The 5,713-nt window shown below is 44.1% G+C and overlaps 1 pseudogene; it reads left to right on the forward strand.

Annotated features, from left to right (window-relative positions):
- Window positions 1-3,668: 3,668 nt before the first annotated feature.
- On the forward strand, window positions 3,669-5,408 carry LOC147678608 (T-complex protein 1 subunit theta pseudogene; annotated as a pseudogene).
- The last annotated feature ends 305 nt before the right edge of the window (window positions 5,409-5,713 follow it).

Genomic DNA, 5,713 nt, shown 5'->3' on the forward strand with positions numbered 1-5,713 from the left:
CTGTATTTTATGTAGATAGCTGAGTGGATATGTAAAGTCATCCTTTACAATTGCTTTAAAACAAATGAAATGTATGTGAGAGAGGCTATGGAGACATGAGGGTTACTTTTGTCGGGTATTAGTGAGGAAACTCGAGGAGGAAGTCATGGGGTAAAGGATGGTGGCGCCAAGAAAGATTGTTGCACTGGGTTCCGTAAGCGCTAAAGTGGCCCTGACCACCGACCCCAGGTTTGGAACCTTTATCGGAGAGAGACCACTATTTATAGCACTGTATTGTACGGTTACGAAAGTGGTGACCTGTTTGGAAGGTGAATTACCTTAGCTCCCCTTTCTCAATGTGAGTGTTTTGGCAGAACGGAGGTGCTTTTCAGCTCTGATACTTACGCAATTCAGATGCTTTTGTTTTATTGAATAAAGATGATGAGGAGGAACCAGACAATCTAATTCCTCCAAACTATATTGATGCTTTCCTGTACTTGGATCTTCAGAACACTTGTGATCTCGACACCATGCCTGAGGAATCTCGCAACTATCCTTATCCTATTGAGGAGGCCTCCCAGGAGTTGCAGTGGTGGATGATGGACACTAAACTGATGTGCGGCGGGCCTTTCTGCCCCATCCCACCCTATTGGCTACAGTGGTAAAAGGTGCATCCTCCCTTGGCTGAGGAGGTCACCTAGACAAAGTGGAAATCCAGGATCTCCGGTGTCCACTGGAACAATGGAACAAATGCCACATATACCTACACGAGCTGCATGCCACACTGTTGCCCAAGACAAAATTCCTGTGATCAACTAGGGAAAAGTCAATCCAAGTACTCTCTGAAAACAAACAACCACCATTTGATACTGCAACAATCAGGGTGTTATAGCTGTATATGCTGTCTGCCTGAAGGTGTTGTGGTTGTGCTTCTGGCAAGTGCTCATTGAGATTTAGCTAACGGTTAGTCATCTAGCGGGTCACATCTGAATCAGAGTGGACAGGTTCAGCAGATGTCACTTTGCTGATCACAAATGATATCCATAATTGCCAGTAGTCTGAGAAATTGTGAAAATGTGGATTGCCTTAACTGAACTTGTTTATCGCCTCCGAACACACTCACTGTCCAGTTTTTTGCACTCTTCATTTCTTTCTTTAAAAGTCTCTGTATGTGTGTTCCATCTTTGATGGGCCTTCAGCGTTCTGTATGCTCTCATACCACTATCTTTCAGAGGAAAGTAAGATGGGACTGATCACAGGTCATTCTAGTTGATGTAGATTGGGATCAAGACTCTGATCCTGTGGTCAAGACCAAGACTCTACTGACCTGGCACATCTGTTGCTCTACTTTGACTTCCTGTTTAGGAGGATCTACTGCCCCGAAACAAGACAAGGTGCTTCATCCGAACTGCCACAATCTACATCTTCAAGCATGGAGATTAAGCAGAACCAGCTGAAAGGCTTCAAGTTCCTGGTGGCCGCTCACCATCCTTCCACCAAGTTCATATGCTCAGATTGTTAGGTTTGATTTATCTACTGTCTGATGTCTATGTGGATCCTTTACAAGTGACATTATCTGAGCTATTACTGTGTGCATTATCTTTAGATTGGCAGGGTTTTATAGTAGTCATGTGTAAAGGTTATTTATCGCCACTGTTGACCATTATTTGTTTACCTGATTAGCCTTCATTGTTCAAATCATCTGTTAGACACATTTTCGAAAGGGGCTATCTCATATGTTTCACCCGCCCCATCTATAATGCTGCAGTCACATCTCAATCTGGTATTGACTTTTCAATGTGTGTGCACTCTGCGCTGCTCCTCAGCTGCAATCTTCATCCTCCTACTCTGAAAAATGTTTTCTAAATTTCAATCGCTTTTGCATGTTAATGTAGCGTACGTCAGGCTTTGTCCATTTATCCTTCATACAGATTTTTCTTCCCATCCAAAACTGGTTGTTTGAACACCTGCCTCCTTTCTCCCAAAAGTGGTATCACCTTTTCAGGGAGGTAGTCAGTTATGCCTCTCCCATTCTTTTCTCTCCAGCATCCATCTAAGGAGGAGGACAGATTACAGATTAGGCCCATAATGTGTTCTTAACTTCTCTATTGATATAACTAAGGAGTACCTAATTGATATCCAGCTCGTTGCTGGTTTTACCCATACAGAAAATGGAAATGCCGTCCAGAAGTGTAGCTTAGTCCAAGGATTTCTCCTCTGCATCAAACGGTGTTAGGCCTCCTGAGGGTCTCAGGACTCATTCCACTGAAGTGATGGGTGCAACTATGGTTAGCTCGGGGATATTCCCATGTTGGACATCTGCCAGTCCCTATGTAGTCTTTCATCCATACTTTCATCAGACAATACTCTGTTGATTCTCAGGTCCGCAGAGAGGACCATTTGACTTTTTAGATCTGGCATAACTTCCTGGTGTAAGTCAGCTCCTCAGATCCACTGATGTGAAGCTTAATCAAAAGATTTGGAATATGTGGGTAGAAGTATACATCTGCAAAATAAAGTTCTTACTTCCGGCAATGCGTTTCTTGTTGATACTCTAGGTAATTATATGTCTCTCCGCCCACCCATTTCCCTGTTCTGTGGTAGACTTTCAGGGATTACTAAGGTCCCAAGTTAGATTCTCTCACCACGAGTTATTACATCAATCATGTCAATCATGTTACTGCACCTGAAGGTGTAGGAAAAAGGTGAAAAACTGATCTCAGCGGCCATGTATGTAGCCTCTATGTAGCTCTGTGCCATAAAGTCCAGGGCACAATGGAGTATCGATGGAAGCCAATGACATCACCTTCCAGTGTGCAGGAGCTGTTACACGTTTTCTAGATCCCGTCTGGTGCCTGATTCAGAAGATGAGGAATCTGTGGTTAGAGTTTGTGTGCCAACAGCTCCATAGAATGTCAGATGTAATTGATAAGAAATGTAATTCTCTCTGCCCTTCTCTTACCTCCGCTTTCCCCCTTTCTCTGCCTTTTTCTGTCTGACTCTCTTTCTTTTTTTCTTAATATTGATATGGGGGGCTAGCTAAACAAACGTGACACACTGTCTTAGGACACTGATGTGTAAACTTCACCTGGGACAACCTATGCTAACCCTGTAACCGATTTGCTATGGTGTTCTTGTATAAAATAAATAAAACATGTTGAAATTAAAAAAAGAGTTTCCACTTAAGGTAAGTAACTTATTCATATAATCGTAATCCAACCACGTTCGCTAACCTTACTTTAACCCTTATACTGACCTGAGCTCTCACTCTAGCCTTGACTGAACCCTTCACCTATTTCTGATCCTTACTTTAACCCTTCCGCTACCCCAACACATTTCTTCCAACCCCTATCCTTAGCCTTTCTCACCATCACACCAACCCAGTAGTTAACCATAACCTTCAAATATTAACCCATGTTTTAACTCTAACATTCACCCTAGCCTAAAGTCTAGTTTTTTGCTGAATTCTATATTCCTTATTCTAATGCCAACACATTTCTCATGGTAAGATTTTTGGTTTTATACGTTTTACTTTTGAATATATTGTTTGCATATATTTCTTCTAGAACTGCATTTACCCTAAGTGTTAGACAATATTGCGACATGCTATCTCCATGGCTGCTTTGTCAGGTTACTGGTTCCCAAGCTGAGCTTTTAAAAGTCAACATTTGTCTTCTTTTTCACTGCAGGTCATGGCAGCACACGTTCCCATTGCCCCAGGATACCTTCAGATGCTCCGGGCAGGTACTAAGTACTTCACCGGGCTCTATGAGACACTCTTCAACAACATCACAGCCTGTAAAGCATTGGTGAGATGCCTACGTGGCTGCTATGGACCGAGGGGCAGCAACAAGCTAGTGGTAAACCACTTCGGGAAGATTTTTCTCACATCTGATGCAGCAACCATACTAAAGGAGTTGGAGATCGAGAATCCAGCAGCCAAACTGCTGCGAACAGCATCCGAATCGCAAGAGCAAGAAGTGGGTGATGGCACCAACTTTGTTGTTCTCTTGGCAGGAGGACTTTTGGAAAACGCAGAGGGGCTGCTGAAGCTTGGGTTGACTGTATCTGATGTCACGGCTGGGTATGAGATGGCCTCTAAGGAAGTTTTGAAGATCCTAAAGAGCATTTGCTGCTCATCGGTCGAGGACATCAGAGATGTGGTCCAAACGGCCCGGGTTCTTCAAACTGTGATTGCCAGCAAGTTGACTGGTTATGAAGAGTTTCTGTCTAAGCTGGTGGCAGAGAGCTGCATTTCTGTGCTGACCCCAGAGGGACAGTTCAATGCAGACAATATCAGGGTCTGTAAGATCATTGGGGCCAGCATCCTCCATTCTTCTCTGCTGGAAGGCATGGTTTTCAAGAGGACGGCAGAGGGCCTTGTCACCAGTATCATGGATGCCAATGTTGCTATCTACTCTTGCGGTTTTGGCATGATGAACACTGAGACCACAGGTACGGTACTGCTGGAGAGTGCTGCCGACCTCATTAGCTTTGGCAGTTGTCAAGAAGATTTTATGGCAGCACGGGTGCTGTCCATCGCCAACACTGGAGTTAACGTGATTGTAGTAGCTGGCAAAGTTGAGGATCTGGGCCTCTATTACGCTGACAAATACAAACTAATGGTGGTCAAGATGACATCCAGGAATGACATGAGACACCTGGCAAAGGCAACAGGGGCCACCATACTGATGACACTGGTTCCTCCGCTAGATAAAGACATTGGTCATTGTGATCAAGTTTATTTGGATGAAATTGGTGATGCTCAAGTTGTAATCTTCAAGAAGCAAAAAAGATGTAGTTCTGTTGCCACCATTATCCTCCGTGGGTCTACTGAAGAGTTACTCAGTAATGTTGAACAAGGCGTGACCAACGCAGTTAAAGTTTACAAAGCTCTCACCATGGACCCAACTCTGGTTCCAGGAGCAGGAGCCACAGAAATAGAACTGTGTGTCAAGCTACGTGTTCTTGGTGTAACCCACCCAGGTACAGAGCACTACGGTATACTGGAGTTTGTTCATGCCCTAGAGTCCCTTCCAAGGGCACTTGCTGAGAATGCTGGACTCAATGTAAACGAGGCCATGGCTAGCCTGAAGGCTGTCCACCAGCTGCAGGCTCCGAATGTAGGTCTCAATCTTGTGGGAGACGGCCCAGACACAATTGATGCTGCCAAAGCGGGTATCCTCGACCCTTTCCTTGTTAAGCATTGGGGCATCAAACTGGCCACTAACGTGGCAGTCACCCTTCTCAGCATCAGCCACATTGTGATGGCCAAGAAAAGTGGAGGGCCCAAGCCTAGAGGTGAAAATCCCAATTGGGATCTGGAGCCTGATACAATAGACTAAGTCAAGATGGCACCCGTTGCAGCTGGGCTGTGTTTTAGCAACGAAACTAATGCAAGGACACACACTGGAGCCTTACGATGGAAATTATAGTCCTAACAAATGGTGTCTATTAGTCAAAGTTTTATTTTCTATATAATGAGACAATTTTTATTGCATTTATGTTTTTTTCTGGGGAGAAGTTCAGGGCGAACAGATTGGGAGTCAGGGATAGCAGATAATGGCTTCATATGCCGTAGGATATATTGATTTACCTAGAAGGAAACTGGACAATTTGATCTGCAACACAATGTTGCCAACTGGAATGAGACACTCGAGAGATCTGCTTTACTAGTTAATTGAGGACACAATATTTCCACTCATTGCATATAGCTACTCATAGGTCTTGTCCT

Source organism: Lissotriton vulgaris, chromosome 12 (genome assembly GCF_964263255.1).
Source record: "Lissotriton vulgaris chromosome 12, aLisVul1.2, whole genome shotgun sequence".
NCBI lineage: Eukaryota > Metazoa > Chordata > Amphibia > Caudata > Salamandridae > Lissotriton > Lissotriton vulgaris.